At 49.8% G+C, this 25254-nt stretch overlaps 1 protein-coding gene across 7 annotated transcripts in view; it reads left to right on the top strand.

Moving 5' to 3' along the window:
- The window catches only part of kank2 (KN motif and ankyrin repeat domains 2), a 150472-nt gene that overhangs the window by 74135 nt on the left and 51083 nt on the right, over nucleotides 1-25254 (top strand). Inside the window, exon 1 of one of the 7 annotated variants that reach the window (XM_070867239.1) lies at nucleotides 19257-19302. The exons of 5 other annotated variants lie outside the window; for them this stretch is intronic. The gene's annotated coding sequence lies outside the window, so the exon portion shown is untranslated. Of the gene's footprint in view, nucleotides 1-19256; nucleotides 19303-24971; nucleotides 25052-25254 lie in introns of those variants that run through there. One more of the 7 variants, XM_070867238.1, reaches the window with a different exon arrangement.

Genomic DNA, 25254 nt, shown 5'->3' with positions numbered 1-25254 from the left:
CCATCGCTGCGGGCTCTGCAAGAGTAGGACCCCGATGGTAGTCTCGGTCCGGCCCGATCAGCCCCATGCACTGCAGCAGAGTGCCGGGCCGATCGATCGCTGGCAAAGACAACATTTAAAAAAAAAAGAGAAACAGCAATTTAAAATTTTTTTTCACCTGGCCTTTAAGCATCGCTCCCCTCTCCCCCGAAGTTCCGGGGCCGGGGCATTACCGGGGTCGTGCGCACGGCGATGACATCACGATCTCAGGGCGAAGGATATCGGGGCGCAACACCCCACCATCGTCGCAAACCTCCCGCCGGATTTAGCGGGAGTCGTTCCTCTCACCGCGCACGGTCGTTAAGTGTTCACGCCTCGTTAGCGCCCCCGGAGGCGATGGCGGGAGGTGCTAAGGAGGCCAATTCCTAGGGGTATGATTCTATGAATATAATTTCATGTTTTAAAATGTCTCCAACGTCTACCTTGGTGGGGATCCAGAGGAGAGTGGCGTATTCTTGACTATCTCCTGAATTTTATATCACAGTACCAGATCTCTGTATGAAATAACATTTATTCTGGGGGTGCATAATTAGCTGATACGTCAATTCCTGTAATGTTTTAGTAGACCGTGTCCTTTAATAGGAGGGATATCGAGTCTGACAAACAGAGAAACCGGGCGAGGGACAGAGAGTTGACAGGGAGACACACATTCAGAGACAAGCTGGGACAGCTGTTACTTCTTTCCCTCAGTATGATGGAATGCTTCAGCATCAGATATTTAACCACAGAGATTGGAGAAGGTATTTTACAGCTAATCATAGAATCATAGAAATTTACAGCACGGAAGGAGGCCATTTGGTCCATCATGTCCGCGCCGGCCGACAAAGAGCTATCCAGCCTGATCCCACTTTCCAGCTCTCGGTCCGTAGCCCTGTAGGTTACAGCACAACAAGTGCACATCCAAGTATTTTTTAAATGTGGTGAGGGTTTCTGCCTCTATCACCCTTTCAGACAGCGAGTTCCAGACCTCACCACCTTCTGGGTGAAGAAATTTCCCATCAAATCCCCTCTAAACCTTTAAATCTATGCCCGCTGGCTGTTAACCCCTCTGCTAAGGGAAATAGGTCCTTCCTATCCACTCTATCTAGGCCCCTCATAATTTTATACACCTCAATCAGGTCTCCTCTCAGCCTCCTCTGTTCCAAAGAAAACAACCCCAGCCTATCCGATCTTTCCTCATAGCTAACATTCTTCAGTTTAGGCAGCATCCTCGTAAATCTCCTCTGTAGCCTCTCTAGTGCAATCACATCTTTCCTGTAATGTGGTGACCAGAACTGCACGCAGTACTCCAGCTGTGGCCTAACTAGTGTTTTATACATTTCAAGCATAACCTCCCTGCTCTTGTATACTATGCCTCGGATAATAAAGGCAAGTATTCCGTATGCCTTCTTAACCACCTTATCTATCTGTCCTCCTAGCTTCATGGATCCGTGGACATGGACTCCAATGTCCCTTTGTTCCTCTACAATTCTCAGTGTCCTACCATTTAATGTGTACTCCCTTGCCTTGTTGGCCCTCCCCAAATGCTTTACCTCACACTTCTCCGGATTGAATTCCATTTGCCCACCCGACCAGTCCATTGATATCTTCTCGCAGTCTACAGCTTCCTTCTTCATTATCAACCGCACGGCCAACTTTTGTATCATCTGCAAACTTCCTAATCACATTCCTTACATTCAAGTCTAAATAATCTGCCAGACCGTATTAAAAATTAACCTGGCTCTGACATTCGGACTGTTGTCGCCAGCAACTAGATGTGACTGCTGTAATTCCCATCTTTGAATATGGCCAGATGGGATGTTGATATCCCTCTTCAGTGTGCCAAGAAAACACTTTGCCCTACCCTTGAGCCTCCAGCGGTGTGGGAGACACCCTCTCAGCCAGGGTATGATGTGAGACCGGACCCACCCAGAACTGGAAAGCAAATAACATAAATAAAATGGAGGGATCTAAACTCGGGCTACCTCTGATTCATAACACCTTCCAAACCCGCGACCTCTACCACCTAGAAGGGCAAGAACTGCAGGCGCATGGGAACACCACCACCTCCACGTTCCCCTCCAAGTCACACACCATCCTGACTTGGAAATGTATCACCTCTACAACAACTTGTATTTATAGCGTGCCTTCAACATAATAAAACGTCCCAAGGCATAATTTAGAAGGACGAGGGCAGCAGGCGCATGGGAACACCATCACCTGCAAGTTCCCCTCCAAGTCACACACCATTCTGACTTGGAAATATATCATCGTCGCTGGGTCAAAATCCTGGAACTTCCTCCCCAACAGCACTGTGGGACCACCTTCACCACACGGAGTGCAGCAGTTCAAGAAGGCGGCTCACCACCACCTTCTCACGGGAAATTGGGATGGGCAATAAATGCTGGGCCTTGCCAGTGACGCCAACATCCCGGGAACTAATTTTTAAAAATGGAACCCAGGACACAGGATCTTCATCCGATTGGTCCACAGTGGTTGCATGGCCAGATCTCAGAGGTGAAAAGGGGAGTTCGCTGGGCAGGCCACATAGTTCGCATGCCAGACACGAGATTCCCTAAGAAAATGCTCTATGCGGAGCTCCTTCACGGCAAACGAGCCAGAGGTGGGCAACGGAAACGTTACAAAGACACCCTCAAAGCCTCCCTGATAAAGTGCGACATCACCATTGACAGCTGGGAGTCCCTGGCCGAAGACCGCCCTAAGTGGAAGAAGTTAATCCGGGAGGGTGTTGAGCTCTTCGAATCTCAGCGCTGAGAGCATGAAGAGGTCAAGCGCAGGCAGCGGAAAGAACGTGCGGCAAACCAGTCCCACCCACCCCTTCCCTCGACGAATGTCTGTCCCACCTATAACAGGGTCTGTGGCTCTCGTATTGGACTGTTCAGCCACCAAAGAACTCACTTCAGGAATGAAAGCAAGTCTTCCTCGATTCCGAGGGACTGCCTATGATGATGATGATACACCACACAGCTCCTTGAGAGAGACAAGACCTTCAGCGAATTCCCAGCTAGGCCCCCAGAGGTGATAGGTCAGTGTTGCAGCACCCTGTGACCCAGTTGCTGGTAATCTTGTCTTTCTATATTGTTTTTTTTAATACTATTTTACTACCTCTTGTATTTACTTTGCGATAGGGATGAGCTATTTTTCCTTGTGACCCCAGACGTGCCGGTCCTGAGTGTTCACATTCCAGCATCAAGACTGTCGATGTTTCTGTCTGGGTCAGAGCTCGGTTCTCAAAGGACTAAAATGAACTCGCTTATTACAAAGGAATCCTTTTAATCAGTTTGTTTTCCTGTGCATCCCAGCCAGAGTACAACAGCGCCAGAGAGATTGATACCCGCTGACCAGGGTTAATAGATTCTCGGCAGTACAGAGTCACTGGCAAGTTAACTGTAACAGCCACAAGGCTGGATTCAGCAGTCAGGTTAGATCCATCATCTTGTGCAACTTGGTTTAATTTGAAGAGTCGGGTGATTTCAACAGAAAATCTTAGAATTAACATGGTCCCCCACAAAGTGTTGTCTGTGAGATACTCACGGCTCAGGTTAACTTTCTTCATGTGTTCGACAGAAGATTTGTGAATAGCCTAAAAATGACTGCATGCGCTTTTAACATATTTACTGTGATTGAACGGCTGCATTAGAGGGAGCAGCCTGCGGCGGCCCAGCACAGTCCTGGCCTGCAAGACCATCAGCAGGCCGGGACCATCAGAGGGAGCAGCGTGCAGCGGCATACCACTGCAGGAGGGCGACGGCTGCGAAGCCAGGTCGCTGATTGCAGTGCGGGCAGGCACAGCAGGAGGAGCGAAGGAGCGGCAAAAGTTTGTAGAGGGAAGCGACCGGGGCCCAGGAGAGGCGTGAGTCTGCGGCCCAGAAGAGGCGAGGGCCCAGGGGCAGCACGGGCCCAGCCCACACTGCGATATGTGCGCGCGCTAGGTCCGTGCAGCAGAGCTGGTCTCCGGTGGTCTTGGGTAATCCTTGCCACTGGACCAAGACCGAGCTCTGTCAAGCCCGTGTGGTGGCTGGTGTGCAACGGCCACCCCACGCTAAAAAAATCCACGCACAGGCACCTTCCACCCTACACGATGTAGTTCGTGACCTGGAATATTGGGTCCTTCATTGGAATGCCTGTGAACTCATTCCTTTGTGGCATGGAAGCAAGTCATCCTCGCTTCGAGGGACTGCCTATGATAATGATGACACTAACCTTACACATTCATTTCAAGGCTGATATCCAAAACTTTAAGGGGGAGAAATTGGTTGCATTTGAACCTCCCAGGGGCACGAACAGGGCGCAATTTACTTTGCAACCAGGCTAAATTCACCGGGAGTTTAGAGGTGGCGCTACGGCGATGCGCTCCAAAGATTGTGACATCATCGCCCCATTACCGACCCAGCCCCTAAATTGGGTTTCACCTCCTGAAGCATCGCGGGGCGGTAACAACGACAGCTTCAGGACACGTGTACCGACCGGGGTAACATTTAAAAGGGGAAGTGACCGGCTGCTGCCAAAAAGAAAATCTGCCTCGCCACTCTGGTTGCGCCTTGGTTCGCGGGGTCGGTGCCGCGATCGCTCGGCCCGGCGCTCCGCTCCAGTGTCAGTCTGATCGCGTGGAACCCCCGCACCCCGCTGGTCCAGGTAGGTGGGTTTTACTTACGCAACGTATGCAGCGTGCACCCTGCTCTTTAATTGAGGGACGAGCCCATTGGAGGCGGCCGTGCTCCGCAGCCCAGGAAGGAAGTGCAGCGCTTGATTTAGCCCTCCTATCCCTTCCGGAGGCAGTAACCTGAATTTCTCACGAGGGAGCAAGACTTCTGTGCCTGGTGCAAGGTCTCGCGAGTGTTACCGCCCGAAATGGGGCGGTATCCAATTTCTAGCCTAAGAACCTCCGCAGGACTGATCCAGTTCTGTCTGCACTCTACCTGATCTGGTAAGGTTATGCCACTCAAGTGGTTTGGTCCATTCAGATTCTGTACAGTGGGAGCGATTGGGAAAGGAATTGGTCCATTCCATTGGGATTCTACACATTGGGAGTGAATGGGAGGGTTTGTTGTCATTGGGACAATGGCAAAGGAACTGGTCCAGTGGGATTCTACACAATGGGAGTGATTGGGAAAGGGATTGGTCTGTTAGGATTCTACACAATGGGAGTGATTGGGAAAGGGATTGGTCTATTGGGATTCTATAGAATTGGAGTGATTGGGAAAGGGGTTTGGTCTATTGTGATTCTGACTTTAATTGGTGTATATATTAATTTGGAGTTCAGTATATCTCGGATATGTTTTATTAAACCGGAGCCACCTCCTCTTTCTGTAGCTTTATTCTGTAGAGGGTGAGAAATATAACACATCAGCTCTCTCCCATTGTTGGAACTGAGATCTAAATACTGTTCAAAATCTTGCTGCTTGCTAAGCCACTGAGGAAGGAGCTTTACTCTGTCTCTAACCCGTGCTCTACCTGCCCTGGGAGTGTTTGATGGGACAGTGTAGAGGGAGCTTCACTCTGTATCTAACCACGTGCTGTACCTGCCCTGGGAGTGTTTGATGGGACAGTGTAGAGGGAGCTTTACTCTGTCTCTAACCCGTGCTCTACCTGCCCTGGGAGTGTTTGATGGGACAATGTAGAGGGAGCTTTACTCTGTATTTAACCCATGCTGCACCTGCCCTGGAAGTGTTTGATGGGACAGTGTAGAGGGAGCTTTACTCTGTATCTAACCCGTGCTGTAACTGCCCTGTACGTGATGCAGTTTGAGAGATGTGATGAGGAGTTGTATAAATGCCGACTGACAGTTTGAATCTAACATTCTTTTTCTTCCCATGTTGCGAGAGTCTAATTTAGTCACAAACCCTGATGTTCTGCTCCGCTTTCCACAACCTATTTCCTCCCTTGCACCAGAGGGTGGAATTGAAGCATTTCCCGATAGGTTGCGGTGACAGTGGGAGGGGGAGGGGTGAGAAATATGATGAGGGTGTACCATCATCATCATAGGCTGTCCCTCGGAATCGAGGAAAACTTGCTTCCACTCCTGAAGTGAGTTCTTTGGTGGCTGAACAGTCCAATACGAGAGCCACATACTCTGTCACAGGTGGGGCAGATATTCGTTGAGGGAAAGGGTGGGTGGGACTGGTTTACCACACACTCCTTCCGCTGCCTGCGCTTGACCTCTTTATGCTCTCGGCGTTGAGAGTCGAAGAGCTCAACGCCCTCCCGGATGCACTTTCTCCACCTAGGGCTGTCTTCTGCCAAGGTCTCCCAGATATCAATGGTGATGTTGCACTTAATCAGGGAGGCTTTGAGGGTGTCCTTGTAACGTTTCCGTTGCCCACCTTTGGCTCGTTTGCTGTGAAGGAGCTCCGCATAGAGCTTAGGGAGTCTCTTGTCTGACATGAGAACTATGTGGCCTGCCCAGCGAAGCTGATCGAGTGTGGTCAGTGCTTCAATACTGGGGATGTTAGCCTGGATGAGGGCACTGATGTTGGTGCGCCTGTCCTCCCAGGGGATTTGTAGGATCTTGCGGAGACATCGTTGGTGGTATATCTCCAGCGACTTGAGGTGTCTTCTGTACATTATCCATGCCTCTGATCCATACAGGAGGGCGGGTATTACTACAGCCCTCCATGATCTTGGTGGTAGATTTGAGGGCCTGGTCTTCGAACACTCTTTTCCTCAGGAAGGAGCACTTTGAAGATCTCCTCAATCGAGACTCTGCGTTTGACTCGAGTGTTCTCGATTCCATCCCGCAGCATGCGACCCGCCACCACCTCAGTGAAACCCCAACGTTGCACGAGGTAGGCAAAGCCATAAAACAGCTCAAGAATAACAAGGCTACGGGTGCGGATAGAATTCCTGCTGAGGCTCTAAAGGGTGTACCACCAACTGCTCCAGCTGTGTTACACCCTGTGGCTGGACAATGACAGAGGGAAAAGTAATCAAAATTACATATGCTAAATATTATTGAAATGTTGGTTGGAATGATTTGGCTGCATTAAGTAATCCTTCTCGCTTCATTCCGACTCCATATCTCAGCTGCTATTTATCTCCATTTCCCAGAAGATAAACTCGAGATCAAAACAATGCACGTTTATTTTCCTGCTGCTTAGTGATGTCACTGCTTGCTGGACGGGTTCCCAAAATAAACATTACCTACCAGGGTTGGACTTAGTGTTGGAGATATTCCAGGAGGGTTCACCACGTAACAAAGCAGCCCGCTTGATCGGCACCCCATCCATTTAACCATTCACTCCCTGCACCACCGGCGCCCCCTGGCTGCAGTGTGCACCGTCTACAAGATGCACTGCAGCAACTCGCCAAGGCTTCTTCGGCAGCACCTCCCAAACCCGCGACCTCTACCACCTAGAAGGACAAGGGCAGCAGGCCCATGGGAACACCACCACCTCCACGTTCCCCTCCAAGTCACACACCATCCTGACTTGGAAATATATCGGCCGTTCCTTCATGGTCGCGAGGTCAAAATCCTGGAACTCCCTCCCTAACAACACTGTGGAAGTCCCTTCACCATACGGACTGCAGCGGTTCAAGAAGGCGGCTCACCACCACCTTCTCAAGGGCAATTAAGGATGGGCAATAAATGCTGGCCTTGTCAGTGTCGCCCACATCCCAGGAACAAATAAACAACAAATGACCTCCCACCTCGAACCACCCCACCCACACACTCCCGCCATTGGTCCATGCTCCAGGTGCATTGCCTTCTCATGGCCAATGGGATCGGGAACAGACCCTTATTACCCAATTGGATTAATCTTGAGTGTTAGTGAAACATTATTTTTTTCCCAATCGTCGATATTTTTAGAACTCAGAAATAAAAATGTTCAAAATATATGAAATAAAAAACACAATCTTGTTCAAAGCCCCTATGATTTTTCTCCCGAGTGTTGCTCACAGCAGTGCCCAGGAGATTAATCTTCAATTCCTGGGGGCACCAATGTGATCCTATAGAGTTGGCGTCCCCAAGGAATTGCGTCACCCTCCAAGCTGGCTGGCTGGAAACAAGATGGCGGCTTAGTTCTGCGCTTGTTCCCTGAAAGTGGCGATCCGTTGGGTTAATCCGAACCGCTGTACCGGGGGGTGTGGGGGATGGGGGTTTTATTTCGCAGTGACTCCTACCAACCAACCGGAAGCTGCGCAGAAGCATTAAATGTCAGCCCCCAAATTTTAAAAGTAACGTTGACCACAACGGACGGAGGGTCTGGGAAGTGCTGAAGCCCATCACTAGTAAAGTTTCACTAATGTAACTAGGTTGGAATAATTTAACTTTGTTTCAAAAATCTAACTATAGTTTGATTAATGTTACTAGGTTGAGTTAATGTTATCAGGTTGGGTTAATTTACCAGGCTGGGTTAATGTTACAAGGTTGGGTTAATGTAACTGGTGATTTTCCAGTTTAAGAACCGTTGTCTCGAAGCACAAACAACAACTTTTACAAATAAACTCACAGTTCGAATTTTATTTAAAATGAACGGTTCGAACAGAATTCTCTAAATCCATTTCTTGATTCTTCATTTGGGGAAGTCCGTCGACAACAAACAAACAAATCACTGACACTGCGCATGGGCAACAACTTCCGGTTCGTTGGCAGCAGTCCTGTCCGTCTTTAGCATTCGTTCCTGGGATGTGGGCGTTACTGGCAAGGCCGGCATTTATTGCCCATCCCTAATTGCCCCTTGAGAAGGTGGTGGTGAGCCGCCGCCGCCTTGAACCGCTGCAGTCCGTTGGGTGAAGGTGCTCCCACACAGTGCTGTTAGGGAGGGAGTTCCAGGATTTTGACCCAGCGACGATGAAGGAACTGCCGATATATTTCCAAGTCAGATGGTGTGTGACTTGGGGGGGGGTGGTGGGGGGTGGGGGGGTGGTGGGGGGTGGGGGGTGGTGGGGGGGGTGGGGGGTGGTGGGGGGGGTGGGGGGTGGTGGGGGGGGGGGGGTGGTGGGGGGTGGGGGGTGGTGGGGGGGTGGGGGGTGGGGGGTGGTGGGGGGGGGGGGTGGGGGGTGGGGGGTGGTGGGGGGTGGGGGGGTGGGGGGTGGTGGGGGGGGGGTGGGGGGTGGGGGGTGGTGGGGGGGGGTGGGGGGGGGGTGGGGGGTGGTGGTGGGTGGTGGGGGGTGGGGGGTGGTGGGGGTGGGGGGTGGTGGGGGGTGGGGGGGGGGGGTGGGGGGGGTGGGGGTGGGATGTGGAGGTGGTGGTGTTCCCGTGCGCCTGCTGCCCTTGTCGTTCGAGGTGGTAGAGGAGCTTTTGTCAAAGAAGCCTTGGTGAGTTGCTGGATCTTGTAGATGGTGCACACTGCAGCCACAGTGCGCCAGTGGTGGAGGGAGTGAATGTTTACGGTGGTGGATGGGGTGCCGGTCAATGTTGGTGACGGATGGCGTTCAGAAGGCGTTCGACAAGGTCCCACACAAGAGATTGATGTGCAAAGTTAGAGCACATGGGATTGGGGGTAGTGTACTGACATGGATTGAGAACTGGTTGTCAGACAGGAAGCAAAGAGTAGGAGTAAATGGGTACTTTTCAGAATGGCAGGCAGTGACTAGTGGGGTACCGCAAGGTTCTGTGCTGGGGCCCCAGCTGTTTACACTGTACATTAATGATTTAGATGAGGGGATTAAATGTAGTATCTCCAAATTTGCGGATGACACTAAGTTGGGTGGCAGTGTGAGCTGCGAGGAGGATGCTGTGAGGCTGCAGAGCGACTTGGATAGGTTAGGTGAGTGGGCAAATGCATGGCAGATGAAGTATAATGTGGATAAATGTGAGGTTATCCACTTTGGTGGTAAAAACAGAGAGACAGACTATTATCTGAATGGTGACAGATTAGGAAAAGGGGAGGTGCAAAGAGACCTGGGTGTCATGGTACATCAGTCATTGAAGGTTGGCATGCAGGTGCAGCAGGCGGTTAAGAAAGCAAATGGCATGTTGGCCTTCATAGCAAGGGGATTTGAGTACAGGGGCAGGGAGGTGTTACTACAATTGTACAGGGCCTTGGTGAGGCCACACCTGGAGTATTGTGCACAGTTTTGGTCTCCTAACCTGAGGAAGGACATTCTTGCTATTGAGGGAGTGCAGCGAAGGTTCACCAGACTGATTCCCGGGATGGCGGGACTGACCTATCAAGAAAGACTGGATCAACTGGGCTTGTATTCACTGGAGTTCAGAAGAATGAGAGGGGACCTCATAGAAACATATAAAATTCTGACGGGGTTAGACAGGTTAGATGCAGGAAGAATGTTCCCAATGTTGGGGAAGTCCAGAACCAGGGGTCACAGTCTAAGGATAAGGGGTAAGCCATTTAGGACCGAGATGCGGAGGAACTTCTTCACCCAGAGAGTGGTGAACCTGTGGAATTCTCTACCACAGAAAGTTGTTGAGGCCAATTCACTAAATATATTCAAAAAGGAGTTAGATGAGGTCCTTACTGCTAGGGGGATCAAGGGGTATGGCGAGAAAGCAGGAATGGGGTACTGAAGTTGAATGTTCAGCCATGAACTCATTGAATGGCGGTGCAGGCTAGAAGGGCCGAATGGCCTACTCCTGCACCTATTTTCTATGTTTCTATGTTTCTATGTTTGTTATATTGGGACGCGCACCCGACAGGGTATCTGACTAACCCTGAGCGTCCTGATGGACTGGACGGAGAGTTTGTAAGTTCTGTCTGAATCTTCCTCTCCTGTACAGTGATTCCGAGAGGAAATGCTCCTGCCAGTGGCTAAAAAATAATGTCCTGTTTGTTTTCTCGAAAAATGAATTCCATATACGGTGAAGATTGGGGGACTCAGCCCCACTCATCTGTGCCAGCTCCCTATTAATGAAAGCTGCCTTGCTGACCTCAGAGAATACAGATGGAACCGTGCCTTCTCCTGCACGGCAAGGTGTCGGCCGTGGTCAGAAATAAGAACATAAGAAATAGGAGCAGGAGCAGGAGTCGGCCATTCGGCCCCTTGAGCCTGCTCCGCCATTCAATAAGATCATGGCTGATCTGATCATGGACTCAGCTCCACTTCCCTGCCCACTCCCCATAACCCTTCACTCCCCAATCGCTCAAAGATCTGTCTATTTCCGCCTTAAATATATTCAATGACCCAGCCTCCACAGCTCTCTGGGGCAGAAAATTCAACAGATTTACAACCCGCTGAGAAGAAATTCCTTCTCATCTCAGTTTTAAATGGGCAGCCCCTTATTCTGAGACTATGTCCCCTCGTTTTAGTTTCCCCTCTGAGTGGAAATATCCTCTCTGCATCCACCTTGTTGAGCCCCCTCATTTTTTATAAGTTTCGATAAGATCATCTCTCATTCTTCTGAACTCTAATAAGTATAGGCCCAACCTACTCAACCTATCGTCATAAGTCAACCGCCTCATCTCTGGAATCAATCAAGTAAACCTTCTCTGAACAGCCTCTAATGCAAGTATATCCTTCCTTAAATACAGAGACCAAAACTGTACGCAGTACTCCAGGTGTAGCCTCACCAATACCCTGTACAGTTGTAGCAGGACTTCTCTGCTTTTATACTCTATCCCCCTTGTAAAAAAAGGCCAACATTCCATTTGCCTTCCTGATCACTTGCTATACCTGCATACTAACCTTTTGTGTTTCATACACAAGGACCCCCAGGTCCTTCTGTACTGCAGCACTTTGCATTTTTTCTCCATTTCAATTATAATTTACTTTTCTATTTTTTCTGCCAAAGTGGATAACCTCACATTTTCCCACATTATACTCCATCTGCCAAATTTTTGCCCACTCACTTAGCCTGTCTATATCCCTTTGCAGATTTTTTTGTGTCCTCCTCACAATTTGCTCTCCCATCCATCTTTGTATCATCAGCAAACTTGGCTACATTACACTCGGTCCCTTCATCCAAGTCATTAATATAGATTGTAAATAGTTAAGGCCCCTGCACCGATCCCTGCGGCACCCCACTAGTTACTGTTTGCCAACAGGAAAATTACCCATTTATCCCAACTCTCTGTTTTCTGTTAGTTAGCCAATCCTCTATCCATGCTAACATATTACCCCCAACCCCGTGAGCTTTTATCTTGTGCAGTAACCTTTTATGTGGCACCTTATCGACTACTTTCTGGAAATCCAAATACACTACATCCACTGGTTCCCCCTTATCCACCCTGCTCGTTACGTCCTCAAAAAACTCCAACAAATTTGTCAAACGCTGCTTGATTGAATTATGCTTTTTCAAATGTCCTGCTTCCTTAATAATGGACTGCAGCATTTTCCCAACATCAGATGTTAGGTTAACTGGTTTATAGTTTCCTACTTTCTGTCTGCCTCCTTTTTTAAATAGGGGCATTACATTTGCGGTTTTCCAATCCGCTGGGACCTCCCTAGAATCCAAGGAATTTTGGTAGATTACAATCAATGCATCCACTATCTCTACAGCCACTTCTTTTAAGACCCTAGGATATAAGCCATTAGGTCCTGGGGACATGTTCGCCTTTAGTCCCATTATTTTACCGAGTACTACTTCTTTAGTGATAGTGATTGTATTAAATTCCTCCCTTCCTATAGCTCCTTGATTATTCGCTATTGGGATTTTTTTTAGTGTCTTCTACCGTGAAGACTGATACAAAATATTTGTTCAACGTCTCTGCCAATTCCCTGTTCCCCATTATTAATTCCCCTGTCTCATCCTCGAGGGGTCCAACATTTACTTTAACCACTCTTTTCCTTTTTATGTACCTGTAGAAACTCTTACTATCTGTTTTGATATTTCGTGCTAGTTTACTTTCATAATCTGTCTTCCCTCTCTTTATTTTTTTTTAGTTGTTCTTTGCTGGTTTTTAAAAGTTTCCCAATCCTCTGGCCTCCCACTCGACTTGGCCACATTATATGCCCTTGTTTTCAATTTGATGCCATCCCTTATTTCCTTAGTTAGCCACGGATGGTTATCCCTTTTCTTACAGTCTTTCCTTCTCATTGGGATATATTTGCGTTGCGAGTTATGAAATATCTCCTTAAATGTCTGCCACTGCTCATCAATCGTCCCATACTTTAATCTATTTTCACAGTCCACTTTAGCCAACTTTGCCTTCATACCTTTATAGTCTCCTTTATTTAAGCTTAGGACACTGGATTGAGATCCAACTTTCTCACCCTCCAACTGAATTTGAAATTCAACCATGTTATGGTCACTCATTCCTAGAGGATCCTTTATTAGGAGATCATTTATTAATCCTGCCTCATTGCACAGTACCAGATCTAAGATAGCCTGCTCCCTGGTTGATTCTGCAACGTACTGTTCAAGGAAACTATCCCGGATACACTCTATCAACTTTTCCTCAAGGCTACCCAGGCTAATTTGCTTTGTCCAATTAATATGAAGGTTAAAGTCGCCCATGATTATTGCCATTTTTTTTTACAAGCCTCCATTATTTCTTGATTTATACTCCGTCCAACAGTGTAGCTACTGTTAGGGGGCCTATAGACTACGCCCACCAGTGACTTTTTAGCCTTATCTCTACCCAAACTGATTAAACATCTTGATCTTCTGAGCCAATATCATATCTCACTAATGCACTGATCTCATCCTTTATTAACCTCCTTTTCCTTTCTGTCTGTCCTTCCGAATTGTCAAATATCCCAGAATACCTAGTACCCAGTCCTGGTCACCTTGCAACCACATCTCTGTAATGGCTATCAGATCATACCCATTTGTATCTATTTGTGCTGTCAACCCATCTATTTTGTTACGAATGTTGCGTGCATTCAGGTAAAGAGCTTTTAAATTTGTTTTTTTACCATTTTTTTCTAATTTGACCCCACTCTCTGATTCACCTTTTATGTTTATACATTCTGTCCCTTGCTGGCCTGCTCTGGTTTTCATTTCCCCCAGTGCTACCCTGCTCTATTGCCTTCTCTTATTCTTTGACACCCGCTGCCCGAGACTGAAGAATTAAAATAAGCCGGCCGGTTGAAGTCCTGTGCTTCTGTGTCTTACTCTGTTTTACACCATGAACAGCGAGACCCGCTGTTATGTCTGTAATGTACTTATGAATGACTCCATGAGGCAATGTGTTGTACTCAAATTGTAGTGACCTTGGTCCTTTAATCGTAACTCCAGAGTGAGGCAGCTGCATGGTGGCTACCCTTTTATACAGCCCCTGCCACCAGGGGCAGGAAACCCCGGTCTCCACCAGTTGCACCCTCTAGTGGTGCCAGCATAGTATTTACACAGTGTAAATCTTATTGATAGTACATCAGGTAAAAAAGTCTCCATTTTATGCAACTATGCAGTGACTACACAGAGAGTATATCTATAGTCTGCATATATAACAACCGCCATCCGCCCTGTTTTTAGTCCTGTGTTTTCCCGGTTTACCTGGAGTGTCTCTTTGAGAGCAGAGTCCTGACTGTTCCTTGACCAGTGGACCCGTGAGCTGGGTGCCCGAGAAACACACCTCCACCGTTGCCCTTTACTCCCTCCTCTCTGTGAAGTTTCCTCTGCGAGTTTCACCCCCCCCCGCAGTGAGTGTTAGCATGATATTTCGCCATGGCGGGCATCACCGCCGTGCCCAATAAACCAAAGGCTTCCATTTCTATGGTCACGGTCATCGAACGACCCAAAGCGCTTTACAGCCAATGAAGTTCTTTTGGAGTGCCGTCACTGTTGTAATGTGGGAAACATGGCAGTCAATTTGCGCACAGCAAGCTCCCACAATCTGCAATTTGATGATGACCAGGTAATCTGTTTGATAAACAGGACACCGGGAAGAACTCCCCTGATCTTCTTCGAAATAGTGCCGTGGGATCTTTTACGTCCACCTGAGCGGCCTCGGTTTAATGTCTCATCCGAAAGACAGCACCTCCGACAGTGCTGCACTGGAGCTTCAAGTTGCATTATGGCTTAGAGACGAGAGTGCTGCCCACTGAGCCACAGCTGGCACCTATCCAAACTCCTGCACGCATGTTTTTGATCATAGGATTTCCCTCAACGACTGTCTGTCCCACCTGTGACAGGGACTGTGGCTCTCATATTGGACTGTTCAGCCAGCTAAGGACTCATTTTAAGAGTGGAAGCAAGTCTTCCTCGATTCCAAGGGACTGCCTATGATGATGATGATAGGATTATACAGCACAGAAACTGACCATTTAACCCAACCAGTCCATGCCGGGGATTACATCGGATATACAGGAGCAGGAGTCCCCTGATGGGCAATAGGGGTACAGGAGCCTTGGTGGATTTAGATTTTGTGTCTCCCATGCCCTATCCAAGGATGTTGCTGCCTTTTGGCCTGACATCACTGCCGAGACCAGCACACAATGGGGCTGCAGCCCGGGACTTTCCTGCTCCGCATGACTCAGCGGCAAGTGCTGGTAGCTTCCTGTAGAATGAGTGAGAAACAGCGGAGGAGCCAGGGGCCACGGGAACAAGCACATCTCATGCTCGATGAGTCGGCCAGCAGTCTGGAACCTGAGCCCCAGTTCTGCCTCGGGCGGGGCGAGCTGATGCCGGGGGAGAGGGGGGCCGATACGTCAGGCATTAGTTACCTCATCATCATCATAGGCAGTCCTTTGGAATCGAGGAACACTTGCTTCCAGTCTTAGCATGAGTTCTTAGGTGGTTGAATAGTCCAATACGAGAGCCACAGTCCCTGTCACAGGTGGGACAGATAGTCGTTGAGAGAAAGGGTGGGTGGGACAGGTTTGCCTCACACTCCTTCCGCTGCCTGCGCTTGGTTTCTGCACGCTCTCGGTACTCAGCGCCCTCCCGGATGAACTTCCTCCACTAAGGGCGGTCTTTAGCCAGGGACTCCCAGGTGTCGGTGGGGATGTTGCACTTTATCAGGGAGGCTTTGAGGGTGTCCTTGTAACGTTTCCTCTGCCCACCTTTGGATCGTTTGCCGGGAAGGAGTTCCGATTAGAGCGCTTGCTTTGGGAGTCTCGTGTCTGGCATGCGGGCAATGTGGCCTGCCCAGCGGAGCTGATCGAGTGTGGTCAGTGCTTCAATGCTGGGAATGTTGGCCTGATCGAGGACGCTAAAGTTGGTGTGTCTGTCCTCCCAGGGGATTTGTAGGATCTTGCAGAGACATCGTTGGTGGTATTTCTCCAGCGACTTGAGGTGTCTACTGAACATGGTCCATGTCTCTGAGCCATACAGGAGGGCGAGTATGACTACCGCCCTGTAGACCATGAGCTTGGTGGCAGATTTGAGGGCCTGGTCTTCGAACACTCCTTTTCTCAGGCGAACGAAGGCTACACTGGCGCACTGGAGGCGATGTTGATGTTACACCGAGCTACAGACTGCCCCACCCCAGCCGGCTGGAGAGCGGGGTGGTCAACCTCTAGGATTGGCCAGATGTCTCATTTCCGAACGATTAACAAGAGCTGCGAGCAAACCTGGGAGAAATATCACCGAGGCATTAAAATTGTGTACGTTTGCTCCTATTTTCTTGGCAGGCTTTTGTTTATTAGCATGGCAAATATTGCAGATGGGAAAAAAAAAGACTGGGTGGGCGGGGGGTGGGGGGGCGGTTGGAAGCAGGGGCCCATATGATGAAACCTCCAGGAATATGCCGAACTGGAGTTGGCAAGCCCTATTGGCACGACATGCTCAGCACCGCCCCCCTTTCCAACCCCCTTGTGCTTTGCTCCAGGAATTTCTAACGAGAGCCGTGATTTAGTCTTAAAAATAACATTTTTGTGAAGCTAGCCTTGTTTTGAATACGCAGGGTCGGTCGAGTCTCCGGGGGATTCGGGACAGGAACTAGATCCTTGAACGGTCAGGCCACGCCTTTCCTGCCTGTTATCCTGCCTGTTTCCCTCCGACTGTGCTCTCGGGGCCCACAGTGCAGCGCTGTACACTCTGCACAAAATGTCAAAGCAATTATCCAAACGCAGGCAGAGCTCTCAGCTGAGCATTGAGTTAAAGCTGCGGAAATCCTAGCCCTCCACTGCAACCGTACCGAGTCCCCCCCCCCCCACCCCGGCCTCCCACCGGTCCCCAGTCCCCCCGGCCTCCCCCCGAGTCAGTCCCACTCCCATTATATACAACCTAAACGGGTCAAAACCACTTCCCATCATTCTCCCTGCGTGCAATCCCGCTGGAATCATCACATCCCATTCACTCTCATTACAAAGGGCCAAACCCGCTTTGAAACGCAGGAATGTACGGAACCAGAAAAGGCCCACTGTGCCCATCTGGCCGCCGACCAAGTTCAAAGATTACCATGACATTATGTCTCCAGTGCCCTCCGCATTCACTGCTCGCACAGAATCACACACTGTACTACCCGTTATGAGAACATAAGAAATAGGAGCAGGAGTAGGCCATACGGCCCCTCGAGCCTGCTCCACCATTTAATACGATCAAGGCTGATCTGATCATGGACTCTGGTCCACTTCCCCGCCCGCTCCCCATAACCCCTTAATCCTTATCGGTTAAGAAACTGTCTATGTCTGTCTTAAATTTATTCAATGTCCCAACTGCCACAGCTCTCTGAGGCAGTGAATTCCATAGCTTTACAACCCTCTGAGCGAAGAAATTTCTCCTCATCTTTGTTTTAAATGGGTGGCCCCTTATTCTAAGATCATGCCCTCTAGTTCTGGTCTCCCCCAAGAGTGGAAACATTCTCTCTGCATCCACCTTGTCAAGCCCCCTCTGTAGCGCCTATAACGACCTCCCGGAGTGCTCTGCACCGAATGAAGTACTTTCGAAGCGCGGCCGTGGTTGTAGGAAATGCGGCAGCCTACCCACACACAGCAAGATCCCAACAAGCCGCAATGCGTGATCGTGGCCAGATCATCTGTTTTCCAGTGATGTTGGTCAAGGGATAAATATTGGCCGGGACACCGTGGATAACTCCCCATGCTCTTCTTTTCAAAATAGTTTCCATGGGATCCTATACGTCCACCTGAGAGAGCAGACAGGGCCTCGGTTTAACGTCTCATCCGAAAGATAGCACCTCCATCAGTGCAGCACTTAAACAATTCACTGGGTGAAGCACATTGAGAAACTTTGACCTGATAAGGTGTTTGTATAACTATTATTTACTGGTTCTTCGGCCATGGTGTTGCACATGGGGAGTGAAGACTGTAATTTTCAGGTGAAGTGAGTTAGAGGGTTGGGTTCATTGGATCAGGGTGAACAGATGTGACTCAGCCCCATATCAAAGTCAGTCAGCCTGTCCTTATTTTAATATGTTCATTACAAATTTCTTTGCCCACACTTATAACAGAAGCTGAATTATCATGTTGTAGTTATGCCCTCTCACACTGGAGGAGCTGCAGTGCCTCCATTAGCGAGAAGGTGTAATTACACCATGACAAGTTGACATAGCTAGTTTCCATTATAAATGTGGACAGAGGAATTTGTAATGACAAAAGACAGAAAGTATGGAATAGATGTAAGATCTTTAATAAGTTGCTAGATTTATTTTGTCATTACAGAGTTCCAATGGGCACAAGCATCTCCTGTTTAGTTCCATTATGTAGACTCGCAAATTACCAAGGATCAGTGAGGGATTGGAATCAGTAAGAGGATCAGTTGGAACCCTCACTGGATTACTTGCTGGCCCAAAACTGAACTTTGACCTTTACAGGTTCATTCTAATATGTCCCTAGGTGGGTAACTGTACTGGCAAGAGTGTTGCTGAGTCACACAGAGCAGGCTCTGTGTGCTTGTGAGGGTCTGTGTTTCTGAGAGTCCAAGTTTCTGAGGAGCTGTGTTTCTACACCTGCCCTCAGTGCCCTGGGCTAGCGAGGCAGTGCTCCGCTAGGGTAACTTCTCTTGACCTATAGTGAATAGACTCCTGCTGGAAGAGGTGAGCAGTCGGACTGGGCTCAAGCGCGATGCCCACCCAGGTCAAATAGCTCCTGACACACGCCGCTGAGGGTCGCACTTTCAGAATTGGCACTGGATGGCGGATGGCCCCAGGAAGAGTCAGCATCTTTAGGGGAGAATGAAACTGTCCTTACCCAGAAATCATTATCCAGGGGTCTCACTGAAAGGGCGACAGCCCAGAGAAGAGAGAGAGAGAAAGTGGTCAGTGTTGAATTCTGTCCAGCAGGAGCTGAAGTACAAGGAGGCTCCAGCTGATCTCAAACCATCTTGTTCTGAATGATTTCTCTGATTCCTGTATCCACTGTTTCGATACTGTACACTCTGATTTGCTAGAGAAATAAAATTGAGTCAGCCCTCAGAAGCAGTGAGTCAGAGTTTGAGGAGCTTTAACACGCAGACATAATCTGAGATTGTCTCGAGCGATTTATCCGCCTGGGGTAAGGACAGGCTTTTATAGAGACAACAAGGTAATTACTTATTGCAGCCTTTTTATTTAATTGATTTATGCAGCATCCACCTCTCCCCCTCCCCCCTCTGGTGCATTAGCGAGCGAGGAAGGATAGCGTACATAACACAGAGGCTCACAGGCTGTGATGGTTTTAATTTGATAAAGATTGGACAGTTCCGTGTGAATCAAATCCTTCTCAGAATGTTGAGGCTCTCTATGTTTCTGAGGCTGTGTATTTTTGAGGGTCTGTGTTTCTGATGCTATGTTTCTGAGAGTCTGTGTTTTCTGAGAGTCTGTGTTTTCTGAGAGTCTGTGTTTTCTGAGAGTCTGTGTTTTCTGAGAGTCTGTGTTTTCTGAGAGTCTGTGTTTTCTGAGGGACTGTGTTTTCTGAGGGACTGTGTTTTCTGAGGGACTGTGTTTCTGAGGGACTGTGTTTCTGAGGGACTGTGTTTCTGAGGGTCTGTGTTTCTGAGGGCCTGTGTTTCTGAGGGCCTGTGTTCCTGAGGGCCTGTGTTCCTGAGGGCCTGTGTTCCTGAGGGCCTGCGTTTTGAGGGTCTGTGTTTCTGAGGCTGTGTTTCTAAGGCTGTGTTTCTGAGGCCCTGTGTTTCTGAGGCTGTGTTTCTGAGGGACTATATTTCTGAGACTCTGTTTTGTTTGACGCTGTCTGTTAATGGTGCGTGCTGCTGCAAGGCTCTCTCTCTCTCGCCGGGTGTTCCTGGATGTCGGTGGGCCCCAGCCTCTCTCTCGAGAGCTGTGCTACCAGGGGACGAGCGGGGTCCATCCTGGGGCGAATTGGCATATGGAGGCCTGGGGGGGGGGGGGGGGCACATTACCCAGCAGCATGGGTTCATTAATTAGTGAAAGGAGTCCAGGTGGCTGAACACAGGAGGGTGAAGAGAATAGCAGCAAATGGAGAGGAGGGGCCTCCTGCTGCACACCACCCCAAGCCGACTGCTGACCCAGCCCTTGGACAAGTGCTGCTTGTTGGGATCCTGTGAGCTGCTCTGTTTTGGGTTATGTGATTTTCTCCTGATTCCAGCAGACAGAGAAAGGCCGTGAATAAAGGGCTCCCCGAGGGAGATATTTCCTCACATCCTCCTGACTACACAAATTGCTGCTCGGTCATGAGTCATTTTGTTAAACTGGATTTAATGAGAAACATGTGCGGGGTTTAATGCTGGAAAATCTTTGAATGTTTTTTCCATTGCATTTCTGCAGTATTCTCTTGTATATTTGTTCCACCGATCACCGAGCCCTTCCCTAGCTCACGTACTGTTTCGACTCTTCAGGATCATTCACACTTCGGAGGGTGATATTAATTCTCCCCTCCCCCCCCCCCCGGAGCCAGTATTCTTACATAGTATTAAAAAGAAAGACTTGCATTTATATAGCGCCTTTCATGACCAGCGGACATCTCAAAGCGCTTTACAGCCAATGAAGTACTTTTGGAGTGTAGTCACTGTTGTAATGTAGGAAACATGGCAGCCAATTTGCACACACAACAAACAGCAATGTGATAATGACCAGATAATCTGTTTTTGTTGCGTTGATTGAGGGATAAATATTGGCCCAGGACATCGGGATAACTCCCCTGCTTTTCTTCGAAATAGTGCCATGGGATCTTTTACATCCAACTGAGAGGGCAGACGGGGCCTCGGTTTAACGTCTCATCCGAAAAGACGGCCCCTCCGACAGTGCGGCGCTCCCTCAGCACTGCACTGGAGTGTCAGCCTAGATTTTTGTGCTCAAGTTCCTGGAGTGGGACTTGAACCCACAACCTTCTGATTCAGAGGCGAGAGTGCTGCCCACTGAGCCATAGCTGACACTCTTTTATATGGGATATACAGCACAGCAACAAGCCACTCGGCCCAACTAGTCAGTGCTGGTGTTTATACGCGACACGAGTCTCCTCACACTCCATCTACCCCATCTGAGCCTTTCAGCATATCTTCCTGTTCTCTTTTCTCTCATGTACGTATCCAGTTTCATTTTGAAAGCCTCTCAGCTGTTTGCCTCAACCGCTTCCGTGGTATCGAGTTCCACGTTCTCTGAGACAACTGGGCTGAGATCGGCAACTCACTGCGCACGGGCCTCGATTGATCCACTGCCTTCCTGGGGGGGAAGACATTCCTTCTGTGGGATCGTCTGTGAGTGGGAATGTGGGAGGGCAGGTGTGAGGGTGGTGAGGGTGGGAGCGTCCCTTGCAGTACCAGCTCCTGCTAATGCCGTTGCTGTTGGGTTGACTGCCGGCACCTATCAGCGGTTTGGCCTCGACCGACTTCACAGGAGATGGCGAGAGAACAAAGTGTTTTTTGTCGTCTGCAGCGCAGAATCTTCTCCGGGAAGACCGTTGTTTGGCAGCGGGTGATTTTTGTTGCTCAGCCCAAGTGGTCTGTGCCGGTCTGTATACGCGATACCAGCCCCCTCCCATTCTATCTGCCTCATCTCAACCTTTCAACATATCTTTCCGTTCGCTTTTCAACCATGTACTCGCCTATCCCCCCCTCTCTCCGTGGATGCACTGTAAGTTCCTGGAGCACAGTTCCTCAGGGCCTGGCACAAGAGGCTACCATTTGCCTCCTCAGCCCTGAATCCAAGGAGCGGAGGGCAAGCGTGCAGGGTTCCCGCTCGCGTACACCATCCATTCACCTGACAAAAAGTGCCCTCACCTCCGCTCATCTGCTGCGGGAACCTTCACCCGTCCTGTTGTTACTCCCAGACTTCCGATGTTCCAGTGCTCCTTCCTGGCCGGCCTCCCACCTTCTGCCCTTCATAAACTTCAGCTCATCCAAAACTTGGGCTGCCCCGTGTCCTAACTCGCACCGAGTCCCGCTCACCCATCACCCCCTGTGCTCGCTGCCCCGTGTCCTAACTCGCACCAAGTCCCGCTCGCCCATCACCCCCTGTGCTCACTGCCCCGTGTCCTAACTCGCACCAAGTCCCGCTCACCCATCACCCCCTGTGCTCGCTGCCCCGTGTCCTAACTCGCACCGAGTCCCGCTCACCCATCACCCCCTGTGCTCGCTGCCCCGTGTCCTAACTCGCACCAAGTCCCGCTCACCCATCACCCCCTGTGCTCACTGACCCGTGTCCTAACTCGCACCAAGTCCCACTCACCCATCACCCCCTGTGCTCACTGACCCGTGTCCTAACTCGCACCGAGTCCCGCTCACCCATCACCCTCTGTGCTCGCTGCCCCGTGTCCTAACTCACACCGAGTCCCACTCACCCATCACCCTCTGTGCTCACTGCCCGTGTCCCAACTCGCACCAAGTCCCGCTCACCCATCACCCCCTGTGCTCACTGACCCGTGTCCTAACTCACACCGAGTCCCACTCACCCATCACCCTCTGTGCTCACTGCCCGTGTCCCAACTCGCACCAAGTCCTGCTCACCCATCACCCCCTGTGCTCGTTGACCTACACTGGCTCCCGGTACGGCAATGCCTCGATTTTAAAATTCTCATTCTTGTTTACAAATCCTTCCATGGCCTCACCCCCTCCCTATCTCTGTAATCTCCTCTAGCTTCACAACCTCCCGTGATCTCTGCATTCCTCCAGTTCAGGACTCTTGTGCACCCCTAATTTTAATCACTCCACTATTGGTGGCCGTGCCTTCAGCTGCCTGGGCCCTGAGCTCCGGAAATTCCTCCCTAAACCTCTGCATTGTTTTTCTCCTCAAAGATATTCCTTAAAACCTACCTCTTTGACCAAGCGTTTAGTCATCTGTACTAATGTCTCCTTCTTTGGCTCGGTGTCAATTTCTGTCTGATTACACTCCTGTGAAACACATTGGGAGGTTTTACTACGTTAAAGGCGCTATACAAATACAAGTTGTTGAAGACACTATATAAATGAACGTTATTGTTGCAGTTGTATGGATGTGTGAGGTGATACATTTTGATAGGAAGAATGGGGAGAGACGATACAAGCTAACTGTTACTCTTGTAAGGGGGTGCAAGAATAGAGAGACCTGGACGTGTTTGAGATAAATCTTACACGTTGGCAGGGCAGGTTAACAAAGTATATATGCGATCCTGGGCTTTATAACTAGAGGTAGAGAGCACAAAAGCCAGCAAGTTATGCTGTACCTCTGTAAAACACTAGTTCGGCCCCAGCCGGGGTATTGGGCACAATTCTGGGTGCCACACTTTAGGAGGGACGTGAAGGCTTTGAAGGCTCCTTTGAGCAGAGAATGCTACGAGAAGGTTTGACAGAGGTGTTAAAATCATCACCGGCATAGATAAAGTGAATGAAGAGAAATCGTTTCCAATGGCTGAAGGGTCGATAACCAGAGGGCACAGATTTAAGGTGATTGGCCAAGGAACCAGACGCAACGCGAGGAAAAACTTTCTTTACGCAGCGAGTGGTTAGGATTTGGAATACACTGCCTGATACAGATTCAATAGTGGCCTTCAAAAGGGAATTGATAAATACTTGAAGGAGAAAGAATTTCAGGGATGTGGGGAAAGGGCGGGGGAGGGGGACTGACTGGATGGCTCTTCGAAAGAGCCAGCATGGACTCGATGGGCCGAATGGCTTCCTCCTGTGCTGTACTGTTCTGTGATTGTACGTGGAGCGAGGAGGGGATTTTTGAGCTCCCCCAAATAAGTGGCCTGTAACATTCAAGGGTCGAAATTCGGTTTCTTGCGCCGCCCGTTACTGCCGAGAGCGGCGACTAATGGACGGCTATGTCTTTACCGTCGGTGGCGACCAGGTTCCTGGGCTGTCGGGGAATTGAGTCAGGCGGTGGGGGCGGGGCCAAGACGCACCGCTGCGCGCTCGGTCGCTGCCCACCTAGTGACATCATCGAGCGTGCAACGCCCCTTTGTCGCCGCCGCGGCTGCGATATTCGGTGAGTACGGTTGCCTTTACCGCCTGGCGTACGTACAGCCCGGGAAAGGTGATGTGACAGCGTGGGGGTCCCAGGGCAGGGGCGTCCAGGGAGCAAGGTAAGTGCTTGTGTTTAATTTGTTTTTAGGATTTAGGTATTAATGGGACCGATGGGGAAGTGTGGGCGAGGGAAATTGTCGGAAACTTTTTTATTCTCTTTTTTTTTTTTCCCCCATCTGGCCTGTCGTGGGGAAATTCGGTGAGCTTCCTGAGCTCCCGCTCCCGCTCCGTCGGCGCTCCAAGGGTGAGTGTACGACGCCAGTCTTAACGCTGCTCCCTCGTCTTTGGGCGGCAAAACTGAATTTTTCCGTTTGAGGTGCACCTACTGCCCGCCGGTAGAATCAGCACTCGGCCGGTGTCATCGCCTCAAACGCAGCGGGAACCGAATTCCGACCCCCTCGGTGTCTAGGCTCAGCCCTGCGGAATGGGTATTTGAGTGAGCTGGTGAGGGTCGGGTGAAAGTGGGACTGTTGCCCCAGTGAGGAGGAGAGCAGGGAACAGGGCAGGGCAGAGAGGAGGGAAGCAATACACCCAGCTAAATACACGGGGGGGGGGGGGAAAGTGAAACAAAGCACTCAGAGGGTTACTGAGACCAGAGTGAAAAAAAATGTCAGTAATGTGTGGTCTTTGATGTGAGATAATCAACAGCTTCAGTCAACATTAAACCCAAACTGTAAACACTGTCACATGATGCCGAATGCCAGTCTCATTCGTAGTAAAGCGTACACGGCCTGAACCAAGTGCGACCCGGAGTGGGAGGGGGCAATGTCTCAATGCCTCGACATTTCAGCCAGGCTCGATCACAGACACCCAGGGCTCCGGGAGCAAAGCAGCTGACATAACTCAATACCAGGCTGCAGGCTGCAGGGTGCGGAGGTGAGGATGGTTTATGCTGCATGTCTTGGCTCTGTGTGTTTGTGTGTGTGTGTGTGTCTGCCTGTATATCTTACTGTGTGTGTATGTGTCTATGCATGTCTGTGTGAGTGTGTCTTTCTGTATGTATGTCTGTATATGTGTCTATGTGTGTGTGTGTGCCTGTGTCAATGTGTGTCTTTGTGCGTGTGTGTCTCAATGTGCGT

This window comes from Pristiophorus japonicus, chromosome 24 (genome assembly GCF_044704955.1).
Source record: "Pristiophorus japonicus isolate sPriJap1 chromosome 24, sPriJap1.hap1, whole genome shotgun sequence".
Taxonomy (NCBI): Eukaryota; Metazoa; Chordata; class Chondrichthyes; family Pristiophoridae; genus Pristiophorus; species Pristiophorus japonicus.
Note: the sequence above shows the minus strand (reverse complement) of the source record. Positions and strands in the feature narration are given on the sequence as shown.